This window comes from Urocitellus parryii, chromosome 5, assembly GCF_045843805.1.
Source record: "Urocitellus parryii isolate mUroPar1 chromosome 5, mUroPar1.hap1, whole genome shotgun sequence".
Classification (NCBI taxonomy): Eukaryota; Metazoa; Chordata; class Mammalia; order Rodentia; family Sciuridae; genus Urocitellus; species Urocitellus parryii.
The window spans coordinates 107,802,868-107,820,659 of record NC_135535.1 but is presented as its reverse complement, the minus strand read 5'-3'; positions in this window follow the sequence as shown (position 1 = coordinate 107,820,659).

Here is a 17,792-nt window from a genome sequence, read left to right as displayed (position 1 = left end):
GCTATGAGACTTAGCAATACCATGTCTCAAAATAGAAAATAAAAAAAGGAAGGGAGTTAAGCATCAGGGAATAGCTCAGTCGTTAAGTATCACTGGGTTTAAACCCTGGTACAAAATAAAGAAAAGGAAAGAAGGAAGGAAAGGGGAAGGAAGGAGGGAGGGAGGGAGGAAGAAAGAAAGAAAGAAAAAAGAAAAGAAAGAAGGAAGAAAGGGGAAAAGAAAAGAAAATGGGAGGAATTTGATTTTTATTCTGAGCACACAGAAGAAAAAGAAGAACAAGGAAGAACAAAGGCAGGACATCAAATTAAGAGGGAGCTGGAGCCAGAGCTGCCAGGAGACATCTGTTTTGTAAGAACACCTGGTCTAACATCCAATTTGAAATTGTCATTGCTGCTCTGTAAATTCCCTCTGTCTCACCAGATCATCAGGAAAGCTTTCCATAAACACAGACACCCCATGGTTGGCCAGGAGGAGGTGGATTGTGAAATAAGGGAAGAAGGTAACTGGGTGGACAGACAGAAATGACAAAGGTGGGTGGATAAAATTGTTGCCTGGTCAAGTACAGTGGCCCTCGACATCCTAGAGACTCAGGAGGCTGAGGCAGGAGGATCGAAAGTTGGAGACCAGCCCCAGCAACCTAGCAGGACCAAAATAAAAAGCACTGGGAATGTAGCTCAGTGGCAAAGCTCCCCAGGATTCAATCCCCAGTACCAAAAGAAAAAAGATAAGATTGCTGCCCAGACAGAACCCGGCATGCAGGACCCGACGGACCAAAAGAATGCAGTCCAACCACTGCTCCCAGAAGCTTTTGAAACCTTGGGGAAGACACTGGACTTCCCACGATGACAGTGTGAAGATCTGAGCCAATCTTACCCAGATCCTAGGCAGTGGGGGTGGAGGGCAGAGGCCCATCAGCTGCTTTCTGTGTGAAGTGTGTTAGCACCTTCCACCTGGTGTTGGTGGGTGACACCACATCATCCTCTGCTCTGGTCACAGGGATATTGATTTTCAAGTGTAATGCCCAAGGAGCATCTTCAGGTTCTCCTTCATGACCGCCTGCCACCGTAGCCCTGTGGCCCTGAGGCGACCCTTGCACTTGTCTGAGCCTCAGTTTGCTGGCTGTAAATGGAGACCCCAACAACTTCCTCACGGGTTTTAGAGATTAAAACCCCCATCATTGTTAATTTTATGTGTTACTTCTGCTGGCCACAATACACAGATATATTTGGTCAAACACTATTCTGGAAATTTCTGTGAGGGTATTTTAGGATGAGATGTACATTTAAATGGGTGAACTTTGAGTAAAGCTGATGGCCCGCTATAATGTAGATGGGCCTTGTCCAATCAGTTGAACATCTAAATACTGACCCTGCCCAAATAAACATGAACTGCAGCATCAACTCTTCCCTGAGTCTCCGGCCTATCAGTCTACCCTGCAAATGTTTGACTCACCAAGACTCCAAAACTCCATGATCACAAGAGCCAAGAACCAACTCCTTAATCTCTCTCTCTCTCTCTCTCTCTCTCTCTCTCTCTCTCTCACACACACACACACACAACACACACACACACACACACACACACACACACACACCTTCTATTGGTTCTGTTCTCTGGAAAATCCCAATAAAACTTCTATATCCAGTATGGGGTAGGTATTTAGTTAAGGTCAACGCCCCCAGGGGTATTCTGAATCTGAAAGGACTCAAGCTTTACCTAGAACTGTCACTCTCATCACTTCCAGCCTCTGTCTGATTCCCAAGTGGCTCTTTTGGGTTGTTTTTGCTTTTCATTTTGAACCTGGGGCCTCCTGCCAACCCCCAAGCAGCTTCTGAGGGGCGATGGCCAGATCCATGGTGGGGGCTCCTCTGTCTGCACACACGGCTTCTCTAATTGCTCTTCTGCTGCTCGGGCATGCTTTCCCGTGGCTGCAGCGTGACTGGGTGAAGAAGCACCATCTTTTTCCTCGAGAAGATTTGTTGGCCACTGTATCCAAATGCTCCAGAGTGTAAAATCTGAGAAGTGTCTATGGAGCTAAAGTGGCTTCAACATGGAAGTGCCCCTGGAAGTGCCCCGAGAAATGCAATGGCCAAGGCTCTCACTTTGCAGCTGAGGAGCAGAGAGGAAGCCACCTGCACAGCAAGTTAGTGACAGAAGCAGGAGCAGAGCTCTGGTCCACTGGCGTCCTGTCAAGCTGTTTTGAACTGTCATGCAAAACAAACGGGTGGAGGAACTTTCTCTCGATGACACCCTAGGGGAGTGGTGGAGGTAGGATCTGAACTAGGTCCTCCACGCCTGGAAACCCCCTGCTCCACCTCAGGGGGAGGTGAGAGACACGGAGACACAAAGCCACTCTGCTATTTCCGTTCCTGTGGGTTTTTTTTTTTTTTTTTTAATCAGGCTAAGACTGTACTTGTATAATCACAGGATTTCAATGCTTTCTCTTTATAAAGGTTGACTTGTACATGGGTATTAACTATTTATTCATCATCCTAGTCAAAATTTGGGGGATTGCTGTTCAACTAAGAAGAAATCCCACTGAATTTGCAATATTGGTGAATTTTTTTTTATTTTAAACATTAGAAATTTATTGGTTGCTCAAAACATTACATTTGAAACAAAGGTATGATATATGATATGTCAAGATCAATGTCATGTTTTGAGCAACCGTTCCTGTGTTTTTATCTCCATGCTTCTTCCTTTGATTTCCTCAAAACAAAACCACCACCTTGTAATTCTTTCCCTCCTACAGCTCCAGCCAGATCTGCGTCATTAAAATGTCCATCAGTACACATTTACAGCTTCTGTGCACAGGCACAGCCCTAGGCATATCAGATCTAAAGAAAAACAAACTCACCCAAACCCGCCAATAGTCACATGAGGGGTGGAGGGAACCAAGCCCAGACCAGCAGATAAGAAGCGATCCAGGAGATGTGGAAGAAAGCACCAAGAGCACACAGCAACTGTCAGAGGGTCTTAGGAAATTCTATCATCCTTAGGGTCCTGGAGGGAACGGTTTCAGGACTCACCTTGCATGCCAAAATTCACAGATGCTTAAGTCTCTTATTTAAAATGATGTGATATTTGCATATAATCTCCACTCTTCCTCCATATACTTTAACTCATCTCTAGATTACTTACATTACCTAATACAGTGTAAATGTCATGTAAATAGTCATTATATTATATTGTTTAAGAACAATGTCAAGAAAAAAAAGCCTGTACATGTTCAGTACAGATGTCACCAGCCTAGACCTATTACGAATAATATGCGTCAGCAACAACATAACATTTTTTTGATCCCCTTTCAGTGCAGAACCCACAGATATGTAAGGTTGAGTGTACTTCCTCTAGAAAGTGTCATTTAATCTGAAACCCAAAGTATTACAAAGGAGTTAACGAAGGAAGGAAGAGCAGATGTGGGAGGCAGGGCTCAGCACACAGGCTCGGAGGTAGGTAGTCTGGTTTTGAAACCAGCATTACCACTTACTGCTTGTGTGTGATTGTACTTGGTGTGATTGAACTGCACCTCTCCAGCCTCAGTTTTCTCACCTGCAAAATGGCTAGTAATACTACCTACTCTTTGGGTTGCTGTGAGAATTAAATGAGTTAATTCATGCAAGTGCTTAGAACAGCACCTGACACATCAAGTTCTATGAATGTTCAGTTAAAAAAATATGAAAGATGGAAGAATGAATGGAACTGGAAGAAAACAATGTGCTGAGCATAAGCTAATCTCCCAAGAAGCCTGACTGATTTTCAAGAAGAGAAAACCAGTATCTAAAGGTGATAGGGAGACCAGAAAGAATTAAGAATTCACTTTTTTTTTTTTTTTTTTTTGGTTAGAGGATCTTGCTAAGTTTCTGAAGTTGGCTTCAAACTTGCAATCCTCCTGCCTCAGGCTCCCAAATACTGGGATTACAAGCTTGTGCCACCACATTCAGCTAAGATTTACTTTGTAAAAAAAATAAATAAATAAAAATAGTACTTATATATTGATAGAAAGGAGCTAGTAAAGAAAGAGGTTGAAGATTGGGGGGAGGAAAAGAAGGACCAAGAGCAGAGGCCCTGACCTGAGGGGTGTTAGGTGCAGGGCAGGCTGAACTAAGCTGTCTTCAGGGCAGGCTGAACGAATGAATGTTAGCTACAGGATAACCCACGCACTCAAACCCCCCTCTGTCTGGACACTCGACCCCCACCCATCTGGTGCAATGGAAACCCACATCTAGCCCCTGCCTGTCTGCCTGAAGGCAGGAGATGATGCTACTGTATGATCCAATCACTGTACGCCAACAAGGCCGCTTGCAGACCCTCACACCCCATTAGATTTGGGCTATAAAAAAACTCCCTCCTGCCAGGCCCCTCTCTCTTGTTCTCTCTGTCTCTCCCTCTTGCTCTTGCTTTTGCTCTCTCTTTCTTCTCTCGCTCCCCCCCCCATTTTTTCCCTCCTCTTTTGCACTGCTGCAATAAAGATCTCTTGGACGCCCTGAGTGTTTTGGTCACTTTCCCTTCAAGGGGCAGAAGGCAGTTTCAGGTACCCACGATAGTGGCAGAAGACAGATGAGGTGGAGCAGATATGCAGCAAGTGGTCGGGCTGGTGTGGATGAGAACTGGGGGAAGTGCCTTCTGTTTGCTCCATGAGGTAGAGATATCACTGTCAATTGAGAAAGAGCAGGTAGGTGGAGGTGAGCAGAGAGGGTCAGACACAGCCTTAAAGGGTATGGACAAGCATGCTTCTGATAATAATCCCTCACTGCCTAGAACTTGACCATTCACAGGATAGTTTCTACACACATTCTCATTCTATTACAGAGCAAAGCTATCTGTGGAGTGCAGCTACCGTGAAGATGTCGGACACAAGTTCTTTGCAATAGTGCCAGAGGATTTCAAATAAGTCAGTCAGAGTAGCAGATAGGAGTTTATTAAAAGGAATAGAAAAAAGGAAAAAGGGAACATTCTCAAAGGAGAAAGGAAGAGAGCAGATCGTCTCAGAGGACAGGGACAGTGTACTTCTTCTATCCTCCTGTTTTATTGGGGGTCCCAGGGAAGTTTCCAGAGAGACCCACCCAGGTCCATGTCGAATTTTGATTGACAGAAGGGTTACATCTGATTTTTAAGTATCCACTGCACTTGGTCTTACACCATGGAGGGGAGATGTTACTATCACTATATTTTACCATATTATCATTGCAGATTTTATGCCAAATTTTTGCAAAAAAAAAAAGTGAGATACAACCATTATGTAAAGCTTTTTTTTTAAATTGTGCCAGCATTAATCAAAAATCATTTATTACTTAACTGTCTTTTGTGCAAGATTAGGATGCATGGATTACTCATGAATATACATTAATGCAGTGGTGACAGTTATGCAGTGAAATATGGGATAATGAGATGCTAAAGATTGCTCCGAGGCAACTCTGGGTCACCTTGGCCTGTGCTAACCAGTTCTAATTGGAACTATTCTTACAGATTTTGTGGTTGGGAGCTTTGCTTCTAAGATAGGTCTCCTTATGTCCTGGAATATGGTCTTTGTAAAGGTTACAAACCTGACCACTCCCCACCCAGAGTAACTTGTGTTCTTCTTATCAAGAGGGTCTGCATTTCTCCTGCAGTTAGCAGGTTGTTTGCTGAGGAAGGTAGCATATCCTATTGACTCAAACCAGGCAGGGCCAGAGTGGTCTCAGGAAAATTGCCCTTCCAAAGAAAGCATGTTGCAGAGGAGGGATCAGCACGGTAGGCCCAGTCCACAGAACCATCTCCCCAACCTCAGGTTTCCTCTGTTCATGTCTGTCTGACACCTATCAATTCCATCCTCTGGAAAACCCAAATATTTTTGTCAGATCTCTTTTCTGGGGGGAAGCTGAACTGAGGAGATGGTGATGCCTGAGGCTTACTGGTGGGACCTCACACCTAGAACCAGGTTTTCCAAATGGAGTCTTGCTATACTTCAGATCTTGAATGTCCTCAGTATCCTATTTGTGAAGGCTTCGTTCCCCCCACCAATGGAACTATTGGGAGATGGTGGAACATTGAAAAAGTGGGAACTACTGGAAGGAAGCTAGGTCAATGGAGATATGCCCTTGAAGAGGATGTCAGGACCCTGGCCCCTCCTGTGTGTGTGTGTGTGTGCGTGTGTTTGTATGCACGCACACGTGCTTCCCAGATGTTATGAGGTGAACAGCTTCCTACACCACATGCTCCCACTATGATGTATTATGCTGCCATAGGCCCAAAGCAATAGAGCCAAGCGACCATGGACTGGAACTGTGTGCCAAAGTAAACCCTTCCTCCTATTTACGTTGTTTACCTCAGTTACTTTGGCACAGTAATGGAGAGCTAACTGACACAAGACTTCTCTCATAGGTCTTTCTAAAAGCACATGTGAGCACACCCATGACCACAGGGTTCTGGGCTCTGTTGTCCATTCCTTTCTCCCTCACAGCAAATGAGTGAGGCTGCCCTTATTATCAGGATGATCTCAAGTCTGTTCTCACTGAGGGGGAAAATTTAGTTAATTATTCACAACTGAAAAAAATGCGGCACGACAATGGGAATAGTATGCTACCATTTGTGTACTGAAAGGAAAGAAGAAAAGCAGAATGCGTGTGTGATTGTGTTTGCTTAGATATGCATAAAACATTTCTGGAGGGATGCCAAAAAAACTGGTCACAACGCTTGCCTCAGGGGAAGGAGCCAGCCAGATGGGAATGAAGAAGTATATTCCCTTCTGGGCCTTCTCAATTCAAGATAAAGAAGTAAATATGGCTGGGATGTAGCTCAGTAGTGGAGGACTTGTCTAGCAGATGCTGAGGCCCTGAATTTTATCCTCATTACCTGAAAAAAAAAAGTAAAAAGTAATTATAAAATACACTCAAGTGTCCTGACTATTATAAGAAACAAACTACTTGTAGCATACTGACCACAGAGGCTTGCTGAGATGTCCTGACTAAAGCCCCCTGTTCCATCCAATCCCCTGGCCTTCCCTTCTCTTCCCCTGGCTTCTAACCCAAATTCTTATCCTTATATCAGGCTCAGACCCAGACCGAAGCCTCACCCCCTGGCCGAGGCAGCCCAGCCACCTCAGGCTCCACCATCTGGACTACAGTTCTTTGCCTCTTTTGGTTGCCATAATTGCACTTAAGTTAGTCTAATAGGGTTTTATTTTATTTTGATTTATTTTTGCATTGTGTATGCCAGGCAAGTGTTCTGCCAACCAGTGGGCCTCATATTCAGGAACCCACAGCACACCAAATACGGCCAACTTTATCTCCTTTGTTCCCCTTTTCTATATTTCTTCCTGCTCCTGCCCTTTTGCCAGAAGGTCCAACTCACTGCCATGTTCCTATCAGGTCTTGACCCAGACGCCAAAGTCACATGATGGTCCCATCAGCTTATAGTGGGGCTGCCCTTGGGCTGGTGCCCTTTTCTGGATCAGTAATCCTGGACTACAGTTAGCTGTGGCTAACTGGGCAGCCCATGTGGGTCAGGACAGGAACACATGGGTTTCAGAGAGAGTTGGCAGAGGCCTTACAAAAAGCCCTGTTTCTTTCAGAAGGAACTATAGGCAGAGCAGTCAGGTGGTACACAAAAATCCCTGGACAACTGGTCCCGCAGCCTGAGTTCACCTCTCCAGGCCATGCTGCTCTGCCTGACCTCCCACTTGGCCTGTCCTGGTGTTCCCATAGTCAGAGGCGAGGTGCTTTGCCACATCTGAGGGCCTGAAGAAATATCTCTAATATTTGTTACAAGGAAAGAGGTCTAGATTCATAAACAACCAACTGCAAAGGGGCCATGAAGGCCCCTCTCTGTCTCCTTTCCTCTGTGCCCCAACTTCTGGCGGCCATCCCACTTGCTGCCTTTGCCAGGACTCTAGTTATGGTGAAAATACTTGAAACTTTTGGACAGTCATGGGCACAAAAAGTAGAATGAATGAATAAATAAATAAATCACAAAGAAAATCATTTTGAATCAAAAAGACCTGGATTTGCTGGGCTTGCTGGCACACACCTGTAATACCAGCAACTCAGGAGGATGAGGCAAGACAATCTCGAGTTCAAGACCACCCTGGTCAGTGAGGTGAGTCCCATGGTAGGGGAGGGGGCAGCACTGGGGAGAGACATTGGCCAAATTATATTGTTATGTTGTGTGCATGTTCTAATATGTAATAACAAGTCCTACCATTATGTACAACTATAATGCACCAATAAAATTTTTTGGAAATAAAATAAAAAGAGCTGAGGATGTAGTTCAGTGGTAGAGCACTTGCCTGGCATATGTGGGACCTAGGGTTCAGTACTAGTACTGGGCACACACACACACACAAAAAAAAAAAAAAAAGACTTGAGTTTTATTTCTACCTCTGCCACTCATTAGCCATATGATCTTAGGCAAGACATTTAACCTATGGAAACTCAGTCTCTTCAAGTGGGAGCAATTCACAAAATGGTCATAAGAATTAAAAGAAATTATGTCCCTACTAGTTGACACACAGTAGCTGCTCCACAAATGATTGTCCCCATCATTTCCCTCTTCTCTCTCCTTGCATTGTCCTCTTCTGTCTTCCTTCAGCATCCCAGTCATGTTTCTCATTAGACCCTTGTATTGCTCAGGACTATTTGGTTGCGAGTGACAATAAGCCTATTCACTGATTCATGCACAAAAGGAAATGAACTGGTTTCCTGTAACCAAACTGTCCAGGTGCAATTGGTTCCAAGGCACAGAGGTTACCACCAGGGCTTTGGGAATTTATCAGTACTGTTGCCCTCAGTGTCAGCTCCATTTTCAAATGCATTCTTCATTCATTCACTCATAAAATATTTCATGAGCACCTGCTATGTGTCAGGTTCCACATTAGGCCCTTGGGAAACAAAACAGACAAGCTTCTTGTCCTCATGCACCTTACAGTCTGGCAGTGAGATAGAGATGATAAGCCTAGTTAACAGTAATACTAACAATAATAATAATAAGGTCTAAGACAGTGAGAGAGCCCTTGCCTAGCATGTACAAGGCCCTGGGTTCTATCTATGACACTGCAAAAAACTTATAATAACAATAATCATAAGCATAATGCATAGTACATGAAAAGGTAATAAGTGCTAAGAAAAAATAGAGTCAGGTGAGGTGGCGCACACCTGTAGTCCCAGCTACTTGGAAGGCTGAGGCAGGAAAATTGAAAATTCAAAGTCAGTCTGGACAACTTAGTGAGAAATACCTTGACTCAATTTTTTAAAAAATAAAATTAAAATGACTGGGGATACAGCTCAGTGGTAGTGTGCCCCTGTACTGCAGGAAAAAAAAAAATAAAACAAAGTAGAACCAGGTAAAGGGGTCAAAAGTGACTACAGTGGTAAAGTACGTTCTTCCAAGTAGGATGTTCAAAGTGGGTCTCATGAGAAGGCCTTGAAGGAGGAAAGGGATTCACCTTGCAGATACCTAGGAGAGGAGTGTTCTATGGAGAGGGAGGAGTGGACACAAAGGCTCTAATTTGGGAAGTGTCACAGTGCCTAAGCAACAAGTCAGCTGGCCTGACTGGAACAGAGTAAATAAAGAGAGAAAAAGAGAAAGTGAGGTCAGAAAGTTATCAGGGTACAGAGTCAGATACAGATGGAGAAGTTTCCTAGAGGCTTTTTATCTATTGCTGCATTAAAAAAAATGTCCGAAAATAAGCATGTTATGCATAGGAAGTTGAGGCAGGAGTTTCTCAAGTTTGAGGCCAGCCTGGGCAATTTAAAGAGATCCTGTCTCGGGCTGGGGCTGTGGCTCAATGGTAGAGCACTTGTTTAGCATGCTCAACATCGATCCTCAACACCACATAAAAATAAAATAAAGATATTGAGGCCACGTATAACTAAAAAAATAAATATTAAAAAAATAGATCCTGCCTCAAAAATAAAATTTAAAAAAGCTCTGGGGATGTAGCTCAATGGTAGAGCATTTGTCTAGCATGCACAAGGCCCTGGGTTCAATCCCCAATAATGAAAAACAAAAGTGCCCCCAAAACTTTGCAGCTTAAAACAAGAGCATTTGTTAATTCACAGTTCCTATGCATCAGGAATCTGGGCACAGCTTAGTGGAGCCCTCTGTTTTAGAGTCTGTCATGGGCTGTAGTCCAGATGCTGCCGACTTACCTGGAGAAGGAAGTATCCACTTCCACTCTCCCACACATGACCACTGACGGGATTCAGTTCCTCACCAGATGCCCGACAGAGGGTATCAGTTCTTTGCCACATGGGTGTCTCCAACGTAGCAGCTTCATTCATCAAAGTAAGCAAGCCAAAAAGAAAGAGAGAAAGAGAGAGAGCCTTTAAGATATTGGTCACAGTCTTTACTAAATTAACCTCAGAAGTGACATCCCATCGCTTTGCCATCTTCTGTTGATTAGAAATAGGTCACGTTGGGCGTGGTGGCACATACCTATAATCCCAATGACCTGGTTGAGGCACGATGATTACAAGTTTGAGGCAAGCCTGGGCAATTTAGTGAGACCCTATCTCAAAATAAAACGTAAAATGAGTTGGGGGTGTAACTCAGTGGGAGAGAGAACTTTAGCATGTGTAAAGTTCCCCTCCCCAGTACCAAAAGAAAGGAAGTAGGTCAGTAGGTCCAATCCACCCTCAAGGATCCCCATCTCACCCCAACCTTTCAATGAATCTATAAGACCCCAGTATTGCTGTAATAAATTCCTTCTGCCCTAGTTAGCCAGAATCTGTAATTTTTAGGGTTATAAGCCAGAATACTGACTGATGGGCCTGTATATCTTCTCTATTGCCTCCACCCTTCCATTCCCAGGCCCAGTTAGCTTTACAGTGATGAATATTTGGCACATTTTCTGGTTGACCAACACCTTTGTTTCTTTTGTTTTTGTTTTTGTTTTGTTTTGTTCTTTTTTGAGGTACCAGGAATTGAACTCAGGAGACGCTACTACTCACCTATATTCCTCAGCCCCATTTTTATTTTTTATTTTTTTTGGAGGAGTACTAGGGATTGAACTCAGGGGCACTTGACCACAGAGCCACAACTCCAACCCTATTTTGTATTTTATTTAGAGACAGGGTCTCATTGAGTTGCTTAAGCACTTTGCTTTTGCTGAGGCTGGCTTTGAACTTGTGATCCTCCTCCCAAGTTGCTGGGATTAGAGACGTGCACCACCGAACCCAGCTTAGTTTTTTTTTACTTTGAGACAGGATATCACTAAATTGCTGAGGCTGGCCTCAAACACGTGATCCTCCTGCATCAACCTCCTGAACCACTGGGATAACAGGTATGCTCCACCACACCAAGCTTGAATACCCTTTCTATGTCTGGGAAAGTTCCTGTCATTCTTTTCCAAGGTAGAAGCCAGAAATTTCGATTCCCCAACCTCTTCTTGTAGTTAGATGGAATACTCCACCAGTCAGAGGCAACCAAAATCTTATTTCACATTGTGAACAAAGAAGAAGTATGAGGAGGCAGGTACCATATGGGATGCATCTCTGGGTTGATGGGGAAGAGAGGCATTGGCAGTTGAGGGCTGCTGGAGAGAAGGTTCCAGTGTCTGGGGACAAGGGTTTGAGGTACAAGATGTACTGCCTATAGAAGGTGTTGTCCTTCACTTACATCATCAGAGAGATACTGCATAGCCCTCAAGTTAGGCTCTCTGGTCCTCCTCAGGCGGTTCCCTGAAAATTCAATATCCTAAAATAAATTCCTTTTCTGACCCAACTAGCAAGGATGAGTTCTATATTTCACAACTAAGAACACTGACACACAGTATGTAGGGAAAAGCCCAAACAAATTCAAACTGTATACTCACAAATGTCAACACAATGCATCAGCCAAATACAAGTGGTGAAGACCCAGGAACACAGATTCAAGTTACCCTGAAAGATATGTTCTAACATGGAAGAGGTTACACGAACTTTTTATCATCACAGAACAAAATCAATACATTTTGGTAGAACTGTTAGGTGGGCAGCTACAGCAAAGCAGAGCAATCTTATACAGAGAAAATTAAGCCAGTACAAAAATTAAGGCAAATAGCTACAAAAGTGCCTAGATAGCCCAAGGTAATTTGGGGTTTTGACCTTCAACATTCCCTCCCTGCACATCACAAATGTTCTAGTGAGCCAAGGTCAAGCAGCCAGTAGGATCTAAAGATGTAGATGCAGCTGACCAAGGATATTTAATATAGATGCTGCAGTTCACACAATACATCATTTCTCCCAACCAGCAAGCAAGCAATTCTGTAGCAGGTAAGAGCTGGGTTGTCCTCTAATCCAATTCAGTTCTGTCTTCCTGGAGGTCAGGTCAGATCCCATAGGTGAGGGCTCAGTCCCCAGAACTGCTCCCCCCTACCACTGCAGACACCAATCACAAGCCCCAGGTGTTGTGCCCGTGCTTCTGGCCTACTGGCTATAAATCAGGGTTCCCACAAACCCGTCCTTGAATTCAATTAATTTGCTTCAATAGCTCACAAAACTCAGGGAAACACATTTACTGGGTTATAATAAAGGATATTATAAAGAATACAGGTGATGTGCAGGGTGAGGAAGAGGGGATGGGGCCAGAGCTTCCATGTGACCCCCTCTCCAGGAACCTCCACCTGTTCTGCCATGCAGAGCTTCTGTGAACCTTGTCCTTTTGGGTTTGGCCTTCGCTGACATCATCAGAGAGACTGCATAGCTCTCCAGCTTCACTTGAGGGAAGCTTCACTACATAAACACAGTTGGTTAAATCCTAGGCCCCCAATAAATATCTGAACCATTCATCCTTCACCTCCCTAGAGGTTGAGTTAGAGCTGAAAATCCCAACACACATCATATTTAAATTTTTTTTTAATTTTAAAAAGGGCATAGGGTGTAAGTAGCTCAGTGGTAGAGCACCCTCTAATCCTGCCTTGGTCTTTCTGGCAACCAGCCCCCATCCTGAAGTTACCTACAGTCTGCCAGACACCAGTCAATTCATTAACACAAAAAAAGATACTATGGAGGGGCTGGGGCTATAGCTCAGTTGGTAGAGTGCTTGCCTCACATGCACAGGCCCTGGATTCAATCTCCAGCACCAAAAAAAAAAAAAAAAAAAAAAGACACTATGGATTCAGAGTCCAAGGATTTTAGGAGTCATATGCCAGGAAACTAGGATGAAGACCAAACACATATTTCACAATATCACACACACAATTTTACATAGCACTTGGGATTTTTTTAAAAATATGTTACATTGTGTTAAACTTCACAAATTATGGGTTAGTTATAAAATACCCAGTGTCTGGGGACAAGGGTTTGAGGTACGAGAACTCCAAGGAGGGTGCAATGATGTATGCCTGTAATCCCAGCAACTCAGGAGACTGAGTCAAGAGCTTCCAAAGTTCAAGGCCAGTCTGGGCAACTTAGCAAGACCCTGTCTCAAAATAACAAAAAGGGCTCGCTCGGAGGTGCAGCACAAGAAAACTCCAAGGAACCGGGCACAGTGGCACACTCTGCGGTAATCCAAGCTACTCAGCAAGTAGCTTGCTGAGGCAGGAAGATCACAAGTTTGAGGGTAGTGATTTAGCAAGACCCTGCCTCAATAATAAAATTTTAAAAAGGGCAGAGGATGTAGGTAGCTCAGTGGTAGAGCACCACTGGGTTCAATCCCCAGCACACACACACACAAAAAGTCAAGAGGCCAGTGTGTTTGGAGTTGAGTGAGCCAGGAGGAAGTGGTTCCATCCCCAGTATGGCAAACAAAAAAAGAATGTTGGGCTAAGGAAAGTTTAATGGGGAGGGGGGAGCTACTCATTTGAGAGAAAGCAATAGGGACAGTGAGGACACCCTGGGACTACCAATAACAAGAAGCCATTGCCACACTGAGGCAAGAAGCAGTAAGGGGACTGGCAGGGCTGCCCAACAGGAGGAGTGGCCTCAGGAGAGGAACGAAGCCACAAACAGCCAACAGCCCAAGTGCCAGCCCAATCTCCTCTAACCCTCCATTCCTGCTGGGGCCTCCCATTGGCTGATGGGAGACAGCAAGGAATCCAGTAAAAGCACTTACACAGGTCAGCCTGCTGGGGTCAGGGCAGGTAGAGAAGGTTGGAGAGTGGGTCTGGAGGGCAAAGGGAAGAGCTAGCACACTTGAATTGTTTGTTTGGTTGGTTGGTTGGTTTGGTTTGGTTTTGAGATAGAATCCTGCTAAGTTGCTGAGGCTGTCCTTGAACTTGTGATCCTCTTGCCTCAATCTCCCAAATCACTGGGATTACAGGCATGTGCCAGTGCACCTGGCTGGCACACTTGCTTCATCCCAATTGACCCCACCTGCTTTTCTCTGATCAGACTGGGAAACTGAGGCAGAAAGGATAAGCCTGAAGAGGCTATACTGAGGGGATTAGGCAGGGAAGACAGAAAGGACAACCATTAATCAATGGGAGGTTGGTGGGGAGGCAATGTGCTTTTCTGGTTATCACCATGGCAACCACTCTGAGCTGCCAACCAAGTCCAAGCCAAGGGATGACTGGAAGTCACTTTTTCCATCACCCCACCCATTCCATTTCCATCCCTCTTCCTCCTTGGCCCCAAACAGAGTGATTTCCCTTGTTGCATCCATTTCCAAATAGAATTTTTGTAAGAACAATGGATGGCTTCTCTGGGTAGGGGATCTTGGGAAGCCATGGCTAAAGTCATACAAGGGAGGAAGGGAGTGGGGTAAAGTAATTCAGCGAGGTGGCCCAAGAGATGTTGGAGAACCCAGAGTGAAGGAGAGAGGACTATGGAAGAGGGGAGGTACCTTCAGGAGGTGACTAACACAGTTAGGAGTTATGGAATTACAGAGTTTTGGAGAGGTGACCCAACAGTTCAACTGCTGTTGATAAGCAGTTTTATTGGTGTTGGCCAAAAAAATGGTTACCAGAGACCTGCAGATGAGAGAGAAAGGGGATCTCCCTTCAGGGGGGACCACTGGGAGAAGGAGGCCCCTTTTTGCTTGGGAAAGGAAAGACAGGCCATGGCTTCACACAGGTGAGTGCATTAGGACACCATATTTTGATGCTGGTACCTAAGAGGCCCCGGTGCCTGGCTCAGTCCTGCTGAGCTGGGTTACTATAGGAATGGGGGTGAGGAGTAGGCGGCCAGCCAACCACTTCTCCCGAAGTCACTTCTGCCTTTCTCCTCTGCTCTCCCCACCCAAATTCAACCTGTCTTTCTGAGCTTGTCTGGTTCAAGTTCCTCCTCTCATAAAGTATTTCTTCCCTGGCCATTTATATCGTGCTCTCCCTCTGAAATTGGAAAGCTTTCACTGCTGATAAGCAGTCCACTTTCACCATATGACTCATTTTTCTGAGAAGATCCCAACAAACAGCCTGGGATACTTTCACACCTGACTCTAGGTTGGCTAAACACAGTATAAATAAGGAACAGAGACAAGGCTCTAGGATCTACCATTGACAAGGACTTTAATGTCAGCTTCTGATCTCTTGAGAGTTCTCTTGAGAGTTCCCCTCTTTCTGCCAAATGGGCAAGAGAACACTCCATTTATCCAACTCAATAAATATAGATTACCATCAATGTTATGATTCGAAATCACCAAAGCACATTTTGGGGTAGGGGGATACCAGGGTTTGAACTCAAGGGCACTCAACCACTGAGCTACATCCCCAGCCCTATTTTGTATATTTAGAGACAGGGTCTCACTGAGTTGCTTAGCACCTCACTTTTTCTGAGGCTGGCTTCGAACTCGTGATTCTCCTGTCTCAGCCTCCTGAGCCGCTGGGATTATAGGCATATGGCCACCACGCCCAGCTCAAAGCACATTTTTGCAGATTCTTTTATTTGAACCACATAGCAATTTTATGAGGTACCCATGAAACAGATGAGGAAATTAATTATCAAAGAGGTTAAGTAACACCAGGTGTGGGTGACACACACCTGTAATCCCAGCTACGCAGTAGGCTGAGGCAGAAGGATCACAAATTTGAAGGCAGCCTGTGTAGTTTAGCAAGACCCTGTCTCAAAAAATGAAAAAATAATAATAAAAATAAAAGGGCTGGGGATATAGCCGAGTCATAAAATGCCCCTGAGTTCCATCCCCAGTACCAAAAAAAATAAAAATAAATAAAATAAAAGGAAAGGAAAGAAAAACCGGTTGAGTGACATGAGCACACAGTACAGAACACAGGTTCCTAGACTCCTAGCTTAACACGTAGTATCCACAAATATGCCCAGTATCCAAGGAGAGATGGAAAAGGCTACTAAGATACAACTTTACTCCAGGATGGACTGCAGTACTGAAACAGAGGACTAACCAGTTGCCCAGCAGAGAGCACAGTCACGATACCATCTCCTGGGGAACCGTGGAAAGCAACAGTATTAGAGCTCACATAGATCTATGGGCCGCAAACATGTCTGCTCTGAGTCCTCAGAGTTCAAAGCTCCAGCCCCAGATGGAGACGTCATAGCAGTACCAGAACCTGTGAGAAAAGAACCCCACCAGGTGAGGGAGAATACGGGTGAGAAGAGAAAATAAGGTAAGGAGAGAGATCCAGTAATTGAGACAGGGGCTAGGAGAGAGTGAGTAAAGACAGGACGCTTTCAGAAGCAGCTTTCACATGTGACCCTGGCTCTCCCAAGGAAAAGGTCTACATTCTTCACTCCAAATAAGAAACAGGGAGCTCTATATCTGAAGTCTGCAAATGAGACCAGCTGCGCATGAAAAAAAAAATGTGTTCCTAGCACCACCAAAACCTACCAACTCCATTTTCTCAGTTCCAGCAACTCACTGGAGTTACCTGGAAGTGTGTCACAATGCTGACACCCAGGCTGAGCCCCAGATCTACTCAGTCAGAATCTCTAGAGGAAGAGCCCTGGTGTCAGCATTTTCTTCAAGCCCATCGTATCAATGCACAAAGTTGAAAATCACAGCTCTCAAGTGGGCCAGGGAATCTGTATTTAACATGTCCTCAAGATATTCTAATGAACCCCACTCTGTTAGCAGGAATTTAGGAAATCTTGCTAAAAGCAACTATCTCCCAAACAGCAAGTATGGTCAAAAAAAAAAAAAAAAAAAAAAAACAGCAAAGAGCCAGAGACCAGGTCCCCAGGGCAACAGGGATAGCTAACAAGGAGACAACAGTAGTATTCAGGGAGCCTCTTCTGAACCTATTAGCACCTTAGGGACAGCTACAGAGCTACAGGGTTAGGGGCAGGACTAAGAAGAGCAACAGTGTAAAGAAAATGACTCCTCCTCTTCCCAGGGCTGGGTTTAACTGTGCTCTCAAATGCCCTGAAGGTGCAAACCATTTACAATACATCCCTAGACTCCACAGATATCCAAAGTCTCAGTGAACATAGCTTCTAAACAGGGGGTCAGAAGTAGGGACCTACACTAGCTGCATGCCTTAGTGAAAGTGCCTTCCTTTCCTGTAAACTTGTATTCCTCCTGCCCGCCACCTTATGGGAATAATAAGAGTAGTGTAGTTGTGGAAATCACAGGAGATGATTAGTACCTGAAGAGCCCTTGGGACAATACCTGGCATACAATAGGTGCCCTATAATGACATGTATGCATATACATTTATGTTTTGCATATTAATATATAATTATATGTCCAAAATTATACATATATAATAATATATAATGTTTATTAAGTGCTGACCACCTGCTAGGCACTATTTTATGCACTTTCCAACACCCTGTGAGTGGGAGGCCCAGCCAGACCCAGGAGCTTCTGAGCCTCATGATAAGTCACTTTCTTGCCTGACGAGATCTCCACGTAAGGCGATCCCCAGGTTTTGCAAGATCTCTAGGCCGGGCACCTTCTTCAGCCTGCAGCTAGGACCCACCAAG